This window comes from Halichoerus grypus, chromosome 9 (genome assembly GCF_964656455.1).
Source record: "Halichoerus grypus chromosome 9, mHalGry1.hap1.1, whole genome shotgun sequence".
Classification (NCBI taxonomy): domain Eukaryota; kingdom Metazoa; phylum Chordata; class Mammalia; order Carnivora; family Phocidae; genus Halichoerus; species Halichoerus grypus.
In genome coordinates this window covers 108,331,484-108,347,123 of record NC_135720.1, presented here as the reverse complement: position 1 = coordinate 108,347,123, position 15,640 = coordinate 108,331,484, and positions in this window count along the sequence as shown.

The window sequence follows — 15,640 nt, the reverse complement described above, 5'->3', positions numbered from 1 at the left end:
AATCATAAGGACTGAAGAGGATGTGATCTTTTTTCAAAGGGAGAAGAAGATCGGGGTTTTGAAGCTAGAGATGCCAGGAGTGGGAAGGCCTTTGTCAAATAAATGGAGTGAACGATCCCCGAGTTAAAGGACATTTCAGACTCGCCAGTATTTCAAGATGGCAGAATGTCTGAGCATCCCTACCTGCCATGCCCCACCCTAGACCCCCGTGGTCAGGGGATTTCATGGTTCTCTCCCTTCCGGGTCTCCAAGTCTGATGGGGAAGACACAGCAACCGTCCTCAGAGAGCTCCCAGTCTGACGGAAGAGGGAGACTCTCTTTCAGGTCCCTGTCACAGGGCAACCTTCCCCACCTGCCATCCTAGTTTTCCTGGGTCATCATCCTATTTATTTCCCTCATGCCTCTTCGCACACTCTACCATTTCCCTTTTCATTTATTTTATTTTAACTCACTTGCCTGTCTCCTCCTCAACTAGAACAAAAGCTACTTGAGGGCAAGGACCTTGTGCACCCCGATCATCTGTTCCCCCAGTGCCCACAATAGCGCCTGCAGGTGTGGCGCTCAATGAACAAGTGCCGAGGGGTGCACGAGACCGCCAAAGCCCTGGCTTCGTGAGGCTGGCCGTGGGGTTCCCGGCATGGTCCTGACATCTCCTTGCCGTTGGGCGCATCTCGTGAAAGCACCAGACCCTTGCCCCAGAAGGAGCTGTACACACACCCACTGTGTAGTATTTTGCAAATAACTTCAGGGCGTTCACAGCAACTCCTGAGGGAGCTGAGGTTCTCTTTTAACTCTGTCCCGTGGTTGAGAACCTTGGTACAGAGGGGCAACTTGAATGTGGCATCAGCTGCGTGGAGGTCTACCCTTTAGAGAAGTCCCACGTGTCTCCTAAGTTCATTTCCCTCATCTTTTTCATGAACAACTCATGCAGGAATGTATGTGAGACCCTGTGTTACCTGCTCAGTGTTATACGAACGCTAAGTGTTATTAGGAGTATCATTCATCACTCTAGCGGTGATTTCAAAACCCATCTGTGACAAAATGAGTCCGAGGACACGGAGGGGAAACTAAGGGAAGGCCATCCCATCAGGAGGCTCGGCACGGGACAGAAGCAATTGCTTTCTGCTCTGGTCACAGAGGGACCATCCCCTGCTCCTTGAGGACCCCATACCCCAATGACCTGTGCCCCTCCAGCCTGAACTGTTACAGAGATAACCAGAAGGCTGGGGATGATTTGCTTGGAGCATTTGGGTACCAGTAACAAGGGAAGTTGCACAGGCTTTAGCTACATTACCAAAGCATTAAAGTTAAAAACCACTAAACAACCACAGCTTGCTTCCCATCATCCACCCCACAGGCATCCAAAACAAAACCAACAAGAATGTGTTAGAATAAAGCGGACACTGAGATTTATTAATAGCTTGTGTTTGCCCAGAGCTTTAAAAGCAAGCCCCGAGGCATTGAGATCCTCACCTACCAGGCACTGTTGAGTAGCACAGGGGGGCCCTTCCAGAGCAGTCTCAACCCCCCACCCCAGAAACCTCAAGATCTGAGACAAATTTTTAGGCCCTGTTATCACAGACTATTTTTGAGCACAGCAGCTGCATGGGGGATAGTGGGTGGGGATATCTTTGATATGGGTGGTCCACAGGGCAGAGTTGAAGACCCTGGGCCAGAAGAGCAGCCAGAAGGAGGGGGAATGCACGTGGGAACTGGGATTTGGGGATGAGTAAAGGCACCGACTGTGAATTCAGGGACAGAAGCAGCCAACAGCATCCAAGTCTGCAAACAGCCCTCATTTTGCAATCGTTGGTGGGCTCTACAAACAGGGAGGTTCTGCAAACAGCCCAAGTGTGTTAAACAGCTTCAGACTCTCTAAGCAGCAGCTTGCTTTATACACAGAGGATGGTGCAGTCTTCAGGGATCCGGTAAGCAGACGGCCGCAGGATTCAGACCCCAGGATTAAAGCTACAGACCAAGAGACCATCTGCTGGCGCACATAGGCGAGTGTGGGTCAGTTTCGGTGTCTTTGTGACATCGTGGGCAGGATGGTTTGCCCAGAAGACCTGCACCACCAACGCCTCTCTGTGGGACAGTCACTGCCCTTGCACTGAAAGGATCGGAGGGCAGGCAAGTTCCCAGTTCTTCCCTGCAGCTTTGCTTTGGTCCACAGCCACAGTGGGGCTTCTCCTCGGGAACCTCTGGGCATCTGGCTGTGGCGGGCTTGGACCATACATTATTAAGAGGGAAGCTGGGCTCCTCACAGAAGGCTGAAGCTAGTGGCAATTGCAATGGGCAGCATTGTTCAGTCCTTCTGGTTTATAGTCCATTTGGACATCCATTATTTATGGCAGCTGAGTGGCTGTGAACAAGCTGAGACTCAATTAAGATAACGTTGCCCCACACAGGAGCAGTGGTTAATGCTGAGAAGTTATTCCAACTCACCCTTTACACTGCACGGAGCTGGAGATACAAAGAGACCAAGGGGCCAAGTGAGAGAAACCCAGAGACAGAGAGACAGAGCAGAGAACAGGGAGATGGAAGGGGAAAGAGGGAGGCAGACACATCCTGAGCCCAGAGTGAGAGGCGTCCCCCCCACAGGCCACCTCTGCTCTCGTCCCCACCTCTGTGCTGGAATCCCTGCTCCCTCTTGGAAGGGAGGAAGCGTGTCTCCTGGATCTCAGAGGTCCTTGAGTTGAGTCTCCCCATCTCCAGGGCTGCCCTCCCCTCCTTGCCTTGTCCTGTTCCTTGCTCGTCCTGCATCATCGGTTTGTGCCCTAAGCAGGGGAGGTCTGTCCCATCCAAGCACTGGAGATGGTGCCTGCTGGGGGCCGGGGGCCATGGACCCTCCTGCAGGCTGCCGTGCTGCCCTACTCTGCCCCCCACAGCAGGAGAGGGGTGAGAGGTGGGCGGGCAGGGGGTCCCGAGAGAGAGGGGCTGGGACAGGTTTGTGGGTGAAGATGGAGGAAAAGTAGGTGGCAAAGAAGTGGCTCAGAGAGTCGGGCAGGGTGGGCAGTGAAGTCAGGGGGCTAGAAGGGAGACAGTGGAGGCAGGGCAGGGCAGAGGGAAGAGGAGAGGGCACACAGACAGGTAGGGAGAGCAGAGCCGGGAGACCTCAGTACAACCATGATGGTGCTTAAGCAAGAGGCCACCGAGGGGCCTCTGTCCTGCAGCAGGCAGCACGGCCCTTACTGAGGGTGCCAGGGAGGGACAGGGCCCCCTTGCCTTGCACCTGCTGGTCGGCCATTTCTCCCACCCCCATGCCTCCACACTAGGCCCTTCACTACATGTCACCAGGCAACTTCCCAGCGAGAATTGCCCCCAATTTCCATTTATCTTTGAGACTTTTAGCTAAAGGGACTCACGAGCAGCCAGCAGGTTCACAGGCCTAATCAGGCCTGATGCCTCTCTAACCAGACAGGGAGTGTGTGTGTGGATTTGTCGCCCGACAGGTACAGATGTTGAAGGCTCTCATCCATGAGACGGAATCACTCTTGGGGATTGAGAGGCTGAGCGGGCATCAGTCGGAAGCAGGCTGCACATCTCTAACAGGGGACGGAGGCTGCTGTAAAGCCCCTTCTGGCAGCCCCGGATCAGCAGGCCCCGCACTTCATAAACTGAACTATGGAGGCCTTCCACCTCAGAGCTGAGAGTGTCTGAGGGTGCTCCCTTTCCGTAGCACTCACGTCGCTTCCTCTCTGTCAGCTAATAAGTCCTGCCCAGCCAGTGCTCTGGGGCTCCAGGGTGGCTCAGTCGTTAAGCGTCTGCCTTTGGCTCAGGTCATGATCCCAGGGTCCCGGGATTGAGTCCCACATCGGGCTCCCTGCTGAGCAGGGAGCCTGCTTCTCCCTCTGCCCCTTACCCTGCTTGTGTGCGCTCTCTCTCTCTCTCTGACAAATAAATGAATAAAATCTTTAAAAAGAAAAGAAAGAAAGAAAAGAAAGCCCAGTTCCACTAGTTACGAGCTGAAGATCTTGGGCAGGCAGGTCGCTTACCTCCTCCGGGTGTATCACCGAGTCTTACATGGGGGCCTGCTCTAAGCAGCTAGTGAGATTGTCCGGTGTTTGTTCCACCTTCTGTGGCCCTGTTGGCCAACTGTTAAGAGACCCTGGCCCTGCACTTGTTAGTTGTGTGGCTTCGGGCACATTACTTAACCTCTCTGTGATGCAGTTGCCTCCTGCCTAAAATGGAGACGGTGACAGGACCCACTCGTTCAGGCTGTTGACAGAGTTAATACCCGTGAAGCCCGGGGACAGCCTGGTGCACAGTGAGCCCTCAGGAAACGTTGCTGGTTGTTTGGTTGGTGGCGCTGGTGGGAATATTCCGGCAACACCTCTATGAGATAGAGGGTTCTTGCTTGCTCATCTTGCCTCTCCCCACCAGCCCAAGAAGTAGTCAGGGGCTTGGACTATAGCCATCCAGCCTGGATCCTGGCAAGAAGGAGACGTTCCATGAATCCACTTTGCTGACTTGATAAAAGAGATGCTGCAGGGGCACCTGGGTGGCTCTGTCAGTTAAGTGTCTGCCTTCGGCTCAGGTCATGATCCCAGGGTCCTGGGATCGAGCCCCACATCGGGCTCCTTGCTCAATGGGGAGCCTGCTTCTCTCTCTCCCTCTGCCCCTCCCCTTGCTCATGCTCTCTCTCTCTCTCAAATGAATAAATAAAACAGTTTAAAAAAAAAGAGAGAGAGATGCGGCCATGTAAAGAGAATGGGCCACCACGATGCCATGCAGACGCACAAGCTCCGGATGTCGGCAGGACCCCCGTGGCCTCTTGTCTGAAGTGAGGACCTGGACAAGTGACTCCTCCTGTCTGAGCCTCAGATGTCCCATCTGCGATGTGGATAACGCCCTTACCTCAGAGAACTGACTTAGATGATGTTTCTGTAGCACAACCCCGGGCCCATGGTGAGTCCTTAAAAAAACAGTGGCTGGACCCTCCCCTGGAGGCCCACCCTGGAAAAATGGTGAAGATGGGCAAGAATCACCCACCCTCGCCTGACCAGGGCACTTGTCCCTTCTGCTGCTTTGCACAACTCCAAGGCGGTGCCCCAGGCTCCAAAGTGACCCACACTGCCCCCAAGCTCCCAGGGCCCTAGCCAACTGGAGTTATAGGAGGCTGGCTGAGAGCAAATCGCTCCCACAAGGTCTAATTCATGGTGATGAAGAGTTTACAGCTTTCCCGGGGCCACCGGCATTCACCGGAAGTGTGGGAATGGCGGTATTCACAAGGTGCAAGAAGGCAGATGTTACTAGAAGTAAGTAGGACAACAGGGAGCAATGGGGACCAGGAAGAATAAGGGGGCACAAGCACTCAAATTCAAAATTGTGAAACACTGTGTTGGCCAAACAAAGCATTTGGCTGTGGGTCCCCAGTCTGCTGCCCCTGAGAATGACGGGATTGCAGGCTAAGGGCTGAGCGCCCAACCACGCTTTGGGTCATTCCAGAGTGGCTCTGAGTCTCCTACACTGGCAAAGAGAGCTGGCTGCCCCCTGCCCCTCTCAAAGGGGGCCTGAGTGCCCCTCATTCTGCCAGGAAGGCCTGCAGCCCAGCAGCCATCTCCCCTCGCCCCCAGCTGAGGCCAGTCCTGTCCTCTCCGCATATAGAAGGAGTTGGGGCCCCAGTGGACAACACTGAAGCAGCATGGTGGCTACGAGCTTAAACTGAAAGAAAGAAAAGAAGGAAAAACCACCCAGCAGCCATCCAGTCAAGCTGGGAGGGCGGAGCAAAGCCCTGAGCCTCCACATTCAACCCTTAGCCGCCCTGCCCAGGTCGGAAGGCTCTGGCCGGAGGCTGCAGGGGCGGGGCGAGGCGGGGAGAGGGCAGAGGTGGCGTTGACACAGTCACAAGGAGGGGCTCCCTCTGGCAGTGCAGCCGTGGCTCTCAACTACACAGACTAGGTTCCAATCCCAACTCCTCTGCCAGCTAGCTCTGTGACCATGGGTGCCTTCCTCAAGGTCCCCGAGCCTTGCTTCTTCATCTGTAACGTTGGGGTGATAACTCCTCTCGGCACTGAACGGGGCTGTGCCTGTCACTCAACAGGCAGCAATACTCGGCAGACAGTATCTTTGATGTCTACCCACTGCCAGGTTGCCCACCGCCAGCTCCTGGCAGGGCCACCTGTGTTTGGCTGAACATGCCCGGGGACGGCTGCTCAGGGCAGGGTGGGAACGCAAAGCCTTTGCCTTCCATCTCCAGGGTGAGGTTTGGTGTCCTGAGAAGGAAAGCCAGAAAATGTTTACCTAGGACAGCTTTACTGGTTGTGGATACTGGAGAGTTGGGGCAATCGTCTGATTCATAGGTTCCATTAATAACAGTAGCGGTGACAACAGCTCACATTCCGGGGCACTCACGTGCTGGTGCTACTAATTTAAGCACTTAACCTTTAACTGTGAGGTTTAACTCTCATGACGACCCCAAGCATGGGTACTACTGTTACTTCTACTTTACAGATGGGCAATGCACACAGAGGGAGGGAAAGCAGAACCCCCGAGAACTGAGCAACTCACCAGGTGGGGTGGGGTGGGGTGGGGAGTCCGTGTGTCTGGTGTGGAGGGAGGGATATGAGGCAAGGACATCTAGACCAATCCGATACATCAGGAGCCAGGAAGCAGGAACAGCATGGCTCATGCCCAGCTCACTACTCAGTCATTTTGGCCTCCAACAGTCTCTTATTTTTAATTCTGTAGGGGGACTGTGTGGCACTCAGATGTGGGTGTGGCAAGAACGTGGTCCCTCTGGCAGCCTCCGCCTCCCCGCCCCCTTGGCTGCAGGCCTCAGTTGGGTAGGCATGGCAGGACCCAAGCCCGGGCCCTCCCTCTGAGCCCCCCAGTGCAACGCCTCCTCCTTCCAGACTGACTTGCATCCGGGCTTCCTGGAGGCAGTGAGGATGTCGAGAGGAGCCCTGAAGGGCCAAGGCAGCCCGAGCAAGTTCTCCAGGAAACGTTCCTGACAGTCTGTGCACTTTTCCAGCCGGCCTTCTTGAACGGGCCTGCTTATCCGTCATTACATCCTCCCCTGGATGAACTAGAATTGTCTCCACAGCCTGACCCAGCTCGGCCCCCAGGCTCCTGGTGACTGTGCCTGGACTTGCTTTCCCATTTCCCTCAGCTCTGTGGAGGAGGGAAGAACCCTCGGTCTCTGACAAGGGCGGTGCTAGGCTATCTCTGAAGGGGTCTGCCGGGATGTCTACCATCTCTTCTCCAGTGTCTGGACCAGTTAACTGTTCCTGCCTGGCCACCCAGAGAACTTCTAACCCTGGCTCTGCAGACACCTGCAGTTTGCTGCTCTGTCCCATCACATCGTGTCCTGTCACAGATGCCAGGCTCAGCATCCACCTTGGCCTCTGAATCAGGCCCGAGTCCTCCATTCAGCCCAGCATCCACCTGTCCCCACTGTGTCCCGTGTGTCAATCCATGTAGAAGACAGAAACATCTGGGGGAAAGAAAGAAAGAAAGAAAGAAAGAACGAAAGAAAGAAAGAAAGAACGAAATAAAGAAAGAAAGGAAGGAAGGAAGGAGAAACGAAAAGAGAGAAAAAGAGGGAAAGAGGAAGGAAGAAAGAAAGAAAGAAAGAGAGAGAGGAAGAAAGAAAGAAAGAAAGAAGAGAGGAAGGAAGGAAGGAAGGAAAAGAAGAAAGAGAGGGAGGAAGGAAGAACTGGGAGGGAGGGAGGGAGGGAGAGAGGGAGGAAGAAGAAACAAACATATAAGGGAAATAGGGACCTCCAGATCCATCAGATGGGCCAGACAATGGAGGTCAAGGACGACTGCTGGGCTTCTGGGTTAAGGTCACCTGTACACAGCTGTGAGCCTAAGACCAGGAGACAGCGGCTCCACTGCTGGGACTACCGATGCTGCACAGCTGTCCCCACCAGGCAGCCGGTGACAAGACCACAGATACACCAGTTGCGGCAGACGCTCATGTGGGCTGGAGCCCACTCACCTTCTGACTCCACCGTAGCAGGAATGGCCTCTGGCTCCTGCCACAGGCATGACTCTCGTTGGCAAAACTGAAATCACAGGCAGAATCCCAGTGGCATGAGATTCTGGGAATTGTCACTTTAATCCTTCTAGCCCCTGTGATGCAGAGGGAAGCACAGAAGGGGGTGGACATCAGTGCCAAGCACCAATACACATCATCCAGCGCCCCCAGCACTCGCCTGGACTTCAGCTACCCTATAGTCCTGGCCTGGTTTTAGCTTTGTCCCAGCCTGTGGGCACAGCTCAGACTCCTGCCCTAAACTCGGCCTCTGCTGGGTCATCCCCGGCGGCCATCCACCCTGCAGCCAGGGCAAAGGAGCCCCACCCCATCCGTTCCTCACCCGCATCAGCTCCTTAACCCGGGTCCTGTTAACCGTCCCTGGACCCTCCTGGGGCTCCCCGACACGGAACCAGATCTGAAGGCAGGCTGTCACTGGAGAGCACTGGGCTGGGAGTCAGAAAGTTCAGCAGGCCCGGACTTTAGTCATGTCCTCATCAGGGGCGCTGTCAGCCTCCATCAGAGTAAGTCGTCCCTCAGGTCCTGCCTCGTGGCGACACTCTGAGATTTCTAAATCTTTATAAGCAGAATGGGCATGGTCACACACACATACACACGTGACATGCCCAGGGTGCTGGGGACGGCTTTGCTGGCACAGCCCAGAGTTCTTGTCCAACTGCATTCAGAAAAAGTGGAGGAAATGCGGTGCTGGGGGAGGAGATGAGGCTGGAGCAGAAAGTGGAAGAGGCCAGGAACTGCCCCCACTTGACAACCCATCCCCCACCTGACCACCCATGCCTCACCTGGCAACCCATCCCTTTACCTGAAAACCCAACCTGAAAACTCACTTCCCACCTGACAACCCATCCCCCACCTGACAACCCACCCCCCACCTGACAACCCATCCCCCCACCTGACAAACCGTCCCCCACCTGACAACCCACCCCTACACCTGAAAACCTCTTCCCCCCTCACAACCCATCCCCCGCACCTGACACTCCACCTCCCCCACCAGCCATCCCCCCACCTGACAACCCATTCCCCCACCTGACAACCCATCTGCTCACATGATAACCCATCCCCCATCTGACAACCTATTCCCCCACCTGACAAGCCATCTCCTCACCTGATAACCCACCCCCATCCAACAATCCATCTCCCCACCTGACAACCCATTCTGCCACCTGACAACCCATCCCCCCACCTGACAACCATCCCCCCCACCTAACAACCTATCTCCTACCTGGCAACCCATCCCCCCACCAAGGCCTTGTGTCCTAAGGGCCTTAGGGTCCAGACTGGGCCAAGAAAAACTGCACAGGGCAGGCTCCAGGGAAGGCAGAAGAGGCTGGGGGGAGGGGGAGGTTAGAGAGAAACTGAGCAGGTAAGAGCTGGAGTGAAGAACTTGGACCACACGGGAGGACAGTCTGAGATGGGCTGGCCCCAGGGACTCAGGCCCCTGCCCCCCTGCTCTGGCCTCCGTGGCACCCCCCTCACCTAGACCCTCCGAGAGCAGTGGAAGCCACAGCCATGCCAGTGACCTTGAGGCTGCACATCCGGCTTAATCCGCATCAGCGTCAGTGAAGGCCTTGCTGTCACTCGGGGATATTTATAACCTGTCTGCCTGGGCCCAGTACCTGGCAGTCGCCTGAAAACTAGGCCACAGGAGCCACAGAGGAGGAAGGCCCTGCCCCCTGCCCCAGCCTTTGAAGGCTCCCTGAGTGAGGGACAGAAGAGAAAGCCTCTCTGCCACAGCTGAGAAGCTTGCCCCGCCCCTGGGTGAGTGGGGTTTCCAGAAAGGGCTTCACGTGACCATCAACTCACCTCTGGGCGGCATCTCCTGCCCAGTCGTGAGTGGCCCTGTGGCACACGCCCCAGCTGTGCACGTCTTGCCCACATCCCTCCTCCCTCTCGGTGATCAACCCGCACAAAAAATCCCAGGGCCTGGGAGCAAGTCCACACATCCCAGTTCCATGTCCAGGGCCTCACCCACACCATCTCTCCACCCACTCCATGTGGAGTCACTAAGGACCCCCGGCTGCCTGGGGCCAGCACGGGCTCCCCTGCTCTCTGGGTGACCTTGAGTAATTCTGTGTGAAACTTGCTGTGTCTCAGTTTTCTCATCTGCAAAATGGGCTTAACAATGAGGACTCCATGAATCAAAGGCTCAGAATGGTGTCTGGCCCATATAATAGGCACTCAGTATGTGCTGGCTTGTCCAGAAAGGTTTATTGATTAGGGATAGAGGTCCCAGAGCCAGGATGTCTGGGTTCAAATTCTGATTTCTTCTGCTACTCACTGGCTGCATGACCTTGTGCCAATTACTTAACCTCTCTGGGACTCAGTTTCTTCCTCCCTAAAATGGGAACAGTAGTACCTATCACATGGGGTCATTGTGAGGATTAAGGAAGTTAACATGTGAAGTTCCAAGCATGGCGCCCGGCACACAGGAGGTGTTCAGTTAGTATTAACATCATTAATATCCGATGATACTTATTATTCCTGCAAGATTCTCTTCCAGCCAGGCCCCCCTTTCTGCTTCCCCCCTCCATGCTTGGCTGGCAGATGCACTCCCTCTTTCCTCCTCTTCCCTCCCAATTGAAATGCTGCACTTCTGTCCTGCCCCACCTCTCCCATGTAGCCTCTCCTGGCCATTTTGGTGGCCTCTACACTACCTCCCTTTTCCAGTCCCCTAGGCCTGACCCCATTGGGATTCCCCCGAGTAAATCCAAGTGCCTGGATTGAAGCAGGGCCTCACTCACCTCTCCTGCCCACCTCAGGGACGCAGAGCCCAACCTCATGCTGCATGCAGCCAAAGCTTTCCTTAGTCAGGCCTGTCCTTGCTGAGTCTTGACCTCCCTCCTTCAAGCAGGTGTCTGTATTCCTGGGGTGGGGGACAGCATGACCTGGCCCCCGACAGACAGACAGGCACACACACACATATACAGACGCTCTGTTTCCCCCCAAGAAATAATTTCATGTTCCCACTAATGACAACTAAAATGCATGTTTCCCATTTTCTGGATTTTTCGGTCCAACAGAGGAACAGGCCAGCCTGTGCCCACACCTGCCCCCCCGGAGGCGGGAGGCACCCAGGAGGCCAGGCATCGGGACAGGGGCAAGGTGTCCTAGGAGTAGAATCCCTCCTCCCCCAGGAAAGGGCAGGCTGGCAACGTCCTGAGGGGACACCGAGGTGCCTCATGGGGGAAGGGGAAGCGATGATCTTGCTAAAGCGCTGTTTCTTGAGGTGGAAAGCACCAGAGTGTCATTTATTGTTTCTCTCCCAGAAAGATCTGATAGCCAGCAGGTCAACCTTTCTGACCTTGGCACGATTAACACTTGCTGTCGTCCAGGCCACACGGAGTCCCAGGCTCAGCAGAGGGCTCTTCTGACCCCGTCCCCCTCCGCCCCTCTACCCCACAGGCCTGCCAGGCTCCCAGGTTGTCTCCCCAGTAGTCACAAGGGAGAGAGGACTTTTTTCTCGCCTCCTGCACCACCTCCCCAGTAATCGCCTCTCCTCCTGGCTTATGGCACAGAAGGGGGGGCCCTTTTCCTGTGAGCCAGGGCGAGGGGTAGGGGAGGAGGGGGCTCAGTGGGGCGGGGAGGGGGGGCTTCCTTCGCACTCACCGTCCTCCTTGCTGTCACCAGCCTGAGTGCTCAGCCCTTCCTAGCCTCCCAGTCAGCCCGCCTGCAGTCCCCTCAGTGGCCATCTCTGGGCCCTCATCCCTCTTCCTGACTCTAGTCTAAGATGGCCTGGGCAGGATCCTCACTCACACTGGCGTTCATGACTGAGAACCACAAATTAGCCCTTCTCTGCTTTCTGTGTAAATTATCCCCAAGGATAATGTCTTCCCAAAGGAATGTTTGTCTGATGGAGGGCGCCCAGGCCAGGCCAGAGGGTGCTGAAGGAAGCCTTGTAAATCCAGCCAAGCACCAGTCCGTGCCTCCAGCCATATGCGGAGCTGGATCCGGTTACTTCTTCCCCGAGCTACAGGGGTTTGTGCAGCAGAACCTGCAGGTACTTAGATGGCATATGACAGCAGCAAGATGGCCACCGCACCACCGTCAGCACGGCAAGAAGCCCTGGAAGGCTGTGGATCCTCTCTGTGGATGCTCAGAGAGACTGGGTGTCTGTTGTCTCTAGCCTGGAAGGCTGTATCAGAGGCCCCACCAGATCTCCATCACCAAGCTGCTGGGGTGTTGGTTCCTAATGGCTCATAACCGTGTCTTCTCCAATGGGTGGTCCTTACTTGGCAGGATAGAAGCCACTTCCTTGGGAGACACCCAGGAGGTGAGGCCCTCTGTCACATGCACCGCGCCCCCCCATAGCCCTTGACTAATAACTCTGGTGTCCGAATATCAAAGCTGGCCTCCTTGTCTCCAGGAGGGACAAACTCTAAGGAGCCATTCAGGTTCCAAAATTCCCCGAGGGATCAGACTCAGGCAAGACCTTGCCTGAAGTGGCATCTTGGCCTAGATTCTTCTTTTCCAGTTTTCTCTTGTTCCCTCAACAAATCACACACACACAGGAATCCCCAGCTCAGACTCTGCTTCAGGGAATGGAGGGCTAGAACACAGGGCTTCTGATCCCAGATCTGCATGCTCTTGAGGCAGCTCCTGGGACATCCTGTGGGTGTCTGTTGTGGTGAGAACCCAGCTTTCTGCCAGGATCTCATCTCCCGCACTCCTGCTCCCAGAGGAGAAGCCTCGTTCTTAACACTTTCCCTGTGAACTGTGAGTCCGGCACTTCCCACATCCCAGCGCCTGCTCCCTCCCGCCCCTGCCTCGCCCTGAGGCTGTGGCAGCCAACACCGTGACTCACCTCCCATCCTCTGGTGGGCCTCCAGATTACTACCCAGTGCCCTCACTTGTTAAGCAGTGCAGATGGCACTTAACTGCATGATATGAAAATATCCCAACCCTAATTATTTCAGGGAAGAGACCAGAGACCATTAATAAATGATGGAGGAGAGTCTTTCCAGAGGCTCCCAGGCCTGTCCCCATGCCCGCCTACAGAAGGCTGGGGAGGGCAGGGGACCCTTCCCCATGCAGAGGTCAGAGGCATGGGGTGGGGAGAGAAGACCTAAAGCCCAGGGAGGTACCATGAATTTAACAGGGGAAGTCAAGCCATTCTTCAGAGCGGTGAAATACACAATGGTTAGGGCCACCACCCTGGTCCTGTAGACAAGCAGAAAACACATAATGGTGGTTCCCTGGATGTTTCCTGATGAATAATTGATGGTAGCATGCAATCTTATGAATGAATTCCAGGAGAATTCCCCGTTACCCCTTCTACGCTCCCATATCTGCCTCCCCTGCCCAACCCCATTCCAGGTAGCAGACAGATTTTCCATTTTCCCCAAGTTATGAAGTTCCCTCTGCACCTTGCCCTGAGGTGGGCCCGCGGGGTCTACCTGGGGAGAAGCAATCAGACACAGGAGGAATGGGAAGCACACTCAGACAGAGATCTGAGCTGCTCAGGGTCTGCCTTTTGCTTGAACAGTGAGTCTTTTTTTTTCCGGCAACATATCACAACAAAGCCTGAGAGAGAAAGAACATTTTTATTCATGGATCCTTTTATGTGCCAGAATGAATACAAATGCACACACACAAACACACACACGTGCACAGGCGCGCGTGCGCGCACGCACACACCTGAACAGACAGGGGCTTCCATACTTCGAAAGCCTAAATATGAACATTGATATTTACAGGAGGAGAGATATTTGCTTCACAAAAGGACTTGCAACTGGGCTTCTTTAAACAGGAAGCAGCCAAAGTGCACTGAACATAAAATTCGATTTACAAAAATTTGATTTACCTGTAAATTTTCAGAAGCCTGTCCATGGTAGAGGTGTGGATCTGTGTTTGTAAATGTGCAGAACTTGTCAGTGCCTTTTTTCATCCGGCAAGGGAGAGGGGCCAGCATTTCTAATGGGAGCCCTCCCCAGAGCTGGCTGGCTACACACGTAAGAGGTCTGATCACAGAGTGGGACCCTAGCCAGGACTATAAACCTTAGTTCTTTCTCCAACTCCGGCTAGCAAAAAGGAAACCAAACACTGTATCCCAAGACTACCACAGACCCGGGGCTCATTATTCTCAAAGAATGTTCTCCTTAGACCCCGCTAGCCCCCCAGCCATTTAGCCTCCCATTATGTTTTGAGAGGAGTGCCTTAAAAGAGCTTATTAACCATCTCAACCAACTCCCTCATTTGAAAGATGAAAAGCCCAGTGCCTCCCTGACCTTGGGCCTTCATCTCAGCCATCCCCATAGTGCACAGTGAGGCCCAGACCAATCAAGATGGCTTCTGGGAAGCCAGCCTTGCTTTCCAATCCCCTCCAGCCCCCTGCTTGCCCCCTCTCATTTCTTTGCTTGCCTCCCTTCCCTGCTTCAGGTGACAGGTGTGTCCTTTGAGCTTTAGTTTGCCTATGACACTCTCTTGATGAGATTTGAACTCCCTTTCTGGTAACAATCTTACCTTCTTATTAAAACCTGAGAGGTTACTACTGTGTCACCTGCTTAGCTGGGGTCCCACAGAACTGCCCTGAAACCCACTTAGAGGAGCTGGACACCCAGGGACTTGAAGACAGAGCAACGAGTAAGGCTCAGGTCTCCCTAATTTCCGACCAGAACTTGTCCCAGCAGACAAAGGTCCATCTCTTGAAACCTTAGCTCCTTTTTTGTAATAACAATAAGGCTGCTCATAATAACAAATACTTATTAAAAAGAACAGCTATGTACTCTGAGGCAGGAGGTGTTCTAAGCCCTTTACTTCTGTTAACTCACTGGATCATCACAACTCTCTAAGGGGGGTTCTGTCATTACCTCTATCACCACCCCCTTCCAGAGATCCAGAGAGGTTAAGTAACTTGTTCAAGGTCACACAGCTAATGAGTGGCACCATAGGAAACTGCGCCCGGGAAATGTGGCCGCAGAGTCCGAGGTCTGACTCCTAGTAGCCTTCAGGACCGGGCCCCTGCTCACAGTCCTGACCTCAGATCCCACCAGCCCCTGATTCCTGACCTCAGATCCCACCAGCTGCTGCCCCACCCCCCCAGCCCTGTGGCTGCTCTCCAGTTGCAAACACCACACGCATCCCTTTGTAGGGCTTCTGTCTTTGCTGTTCCCTCTGCCTGTTCCAGGCTTGGCCTCCAGAACTCCATGTCTCCCCAGAGAGGCTAGCGTGATGACCCTATCCAAAGTAGCAACCCCTAGCTGGCCCACTGCACCTTTCATTCGTTAGCATTGATCTGCTTATTTCCTTCAGCATTGCTCAATGCTGAAGGAAACGCTCTGACTTTGGGGTTTACTATTTCGGCCACTAAAATGTAAACCCCGGGCACAGCCGTCTTTCCCCTCCCCCTCACGGTGGTGCGCCCTGCACCTAGAGCACCCTGGCCTGGCACATAGTGGGCACTTGACAAATACCGATTGATCAATGAGCACTCCGGTCATGTACCAATACACACATGCACAAACGCATGCAGACACCATGCACATGCTAGAGTGTGCATGCAAACGTACTGACACGGGCACACGTGTCTGTGATATAGTACTCTGCAGTGTAACACCAGACAGAAGTGGTGAGACCAGCTTAACATAGACGGGCTTTCTAACAGCCCATGCTAAGAAACAGAACATCTCTGAGGACAGATCCATA